This window comes from Neophocaena asiaeorientalis, unplaced genomic scaffold (genome assembly GCF_003031525.2).
Source record: "Neophocaena asiaeorientalis asiaeorientalis breed wild unplaced genomic scaffold, Neophocaena_asiaeorientalis_V1.1 scaffold39, whole genome shotgun sequence".
Classification (NCBI taxonomy): Eukaryota; Metazoa; Chordata; class Mammalia; order Artiodactyla; family Phocoenidae; genus Neophocaena; species Neophocaena asiaeorientalis.
In genome coordinates, this window is record NW_020175670.1 from 15,292 (window position 1) to 17,837 (window position 2,546).

Below are 2,546 nucleotides of genomic sequence, written 5' to 3' on the forward strand. Positions count from 1 at the left end.
CATTTTTTATTTATTTATTTTTGGCTGCGCTGGGTCTTTGTTGCTATGCGCAGGCTTTCTCTAGTTGAGTTGAGTGGGGACTACTCTTCGTTGAGGTGCGCAGGCTTCTCACTGCCGAGGCTTCTCTTGTTATGGAGCACAGGCTCTAGGTGCGTGCGCTTCAGTAGTTGTGGCATGGGGCTCAGTAGTTGTGGTGCACGGGCTTAGTTGCTCTGCGGCATGTGGGATCTTCCAGGACCAGGGATCGAACCTGCGTCACCTGCATTGGCAGGCAGATTCTTAACCATTGCTCCACCCGGGAAGTCCCCCAGATGGTGTTTTTACACTTAAATTATCTTGAACTTTGGCCCAGGACATTACTTTTTACAATATAGTTTTAACCTGTATTGGCAGGCAGATTCTTAACCATTGCTCCACCAGGGAAGTCCCCCAAATGGTGTTTTTACACTTAAATTATCTTGAACTTTGGCCCAGGACATTACTTTTTACAATATAGTTTTCAATGGCTGTAACAGTATTCCTTATTATGGAGCTATCAAAATTTATTTAACCAGTCTCCTATTATTGCATAGTTGTTATTTCATAGTTTCACTCACCTTTAATTAATTTATTTATTCGTGCATTTATTTATTTTGCATAATATCTAGCATCCTGTAGAATTTCAGTTAAGCCACCATATATTTTGGAAATGTTTTCACTAAGATATTTGTATTTATAATTTGGAATTCTCTCTTCAGAAAAACCTATGGCATTTGATTGTACATGAAAAACATTTTTTTTGGATGTCTACTTACATTAGGGAGTATTGCTGTGGACTTGAGAACAAATATTCTGTAAAGCACCTACAGTAGGGATTTTAAGTGGTTCAGTAGAATTATATACAGTAATGGGAGTTACAGTGGAATCTCTTGTTTATCTCCCGCTTATGGCCCATGTTATGTCATATGCAAATTCTGCATGTGCCTCTATCCCCACTACTGGGCTAACACTGGCTTCATCATTATGTTCCTCCACTACATTGAACATTGCACTTTACACAGTAAGAGATTCCTGCTGCATTTGTCGAAACTGAATTTCAAGGAGTAAAATTTCCTAGTCAGTGGCTGAACAAAGAAGGCAGTATTATTATTATGCAAGGTATTCAGCAATATCCTAGGAATGCAAGAGTTTATTAAGACATGGGCCTTCTTCATAACCACACTTCAAAAACCATTTGGCCTAGTTTGTTGAGGAAATACATCCCTTTAGAATACTTGTCTATGAAAATGCTTAGTTGGACATAGAGAGCTTTGCATGCAATTGCTCCTGACCTTACAAGGACATCTGCCTCTGAGCTTTAACATTCAGTGCTTGTGGCATTTCAGCATGCATGTTTATAGAAGGTGCCACCCTCCTGTTGTCACCACCCTGCAGTGAAGGAATAGTGTTAAGTCTGAATTAGGGCGTGGATACAAATCAGAGCTGGAATGCAACCCACAGATACTCCTGCGGGGAGAAGGAAATTTTGCTGGGCTTCCCACGTTCTGAGGGTCCTGGCGGGTACAGGAGGAGGATTGCCTTCCAAGGAAGGAAGGGAAGGGATTTGCAATTTGTGAGTTCCCTAATCAACTGTACTAGAAGCATTTACCTACATGATTTGATTGAATTTTCAGCGAACGAAGTATTCTTCCTTTTTGTTCAGATGCAGAGCCGAGGCTCACGGCCATGAATGAATTTGCCAGTGGCTCAGAGTGCTAGATTTGAACCCACTCCTGAATGGGTCCAAATCTAACTGTTTTCTCTAAACTGTGCTGCCTCTGACTCGCCCATGTCCGTAAAAGTGCGGATTTGGTGAATGATTGTACTCTGATCATTCATAGGACAGGAAAATGTCTAGTTTGGTTGCTCTATTATGCTGAGGGAGATAACTGTCTTTTACAGGGGCTCTCCAGGTATCTGGGCCTGCTTACTGACCCTCCCCTGGCAACTCATTTTGCCATGTTTATCAGTCTCTTCCTGATCAGTAAAATGGACCGATTTCTAACCACCTAGAGCAATTTTAGTGGTATAGTGAAAAGATTTTTGAAGATGAAGGGTTTTCTTTTTTTTTTTTTTTCAAATTTCTAGCTCCGTGGCTCGAGGCAGGCTACTTCTCCAGGTTTTCCTTGTCATCAAGGCTGGCAGCACAGTTGCATCTCCAGGAAGCCCCACCTGCGGGGATTCGAATTCCATTGGTCTGGAGGGGGTGCCCAGGCAGCAGTACCTTTGTAAAACTCCCCCAGTGATTATCCTGTGCAGCCGGGTTTGAAACCACTGCCCTAGAGGGTGTCTGGTGTCTCTTTTGCTGCTAACATTCTATGATCTTTTTTTTTTTTTTAGTTGCATCTCCAGGAAGCCCCACCTGCGGGGATTCGAATTCCATTGGTCTGGAGGGGGTGCCCAGGCAGCAGTACCTTTGTAAAACTCCCCCAGTGATTATCCTGTGCAGCCGGGTTTGAAACCACTGCCCTAGAGGGTGTCTGGTGTCTCTTTTGCTGCTAACATTCTATGATCTTTTTTTTTTTTTT

The 2,546-nt window shown here is 42.7% G+C and overlaps 1 protein-coding gene across 1 annotated transcript in view; it reads left to right on the forward strand.

Annotated features, from left to right (window-relative positions):
• The window catches only part of LOC112390641 (atrial natriuretic peptide-converting enzyme-like), a gene marked incomplete at its 5' end in the record, with an annotated part of 114,468 nt that overhangs the window by 450 nt on the left and 111,472 nt on the right, over nt 1-2,546 (forward strand). The gene's annotated exons all lie outside the window — the stretch shown is intronic.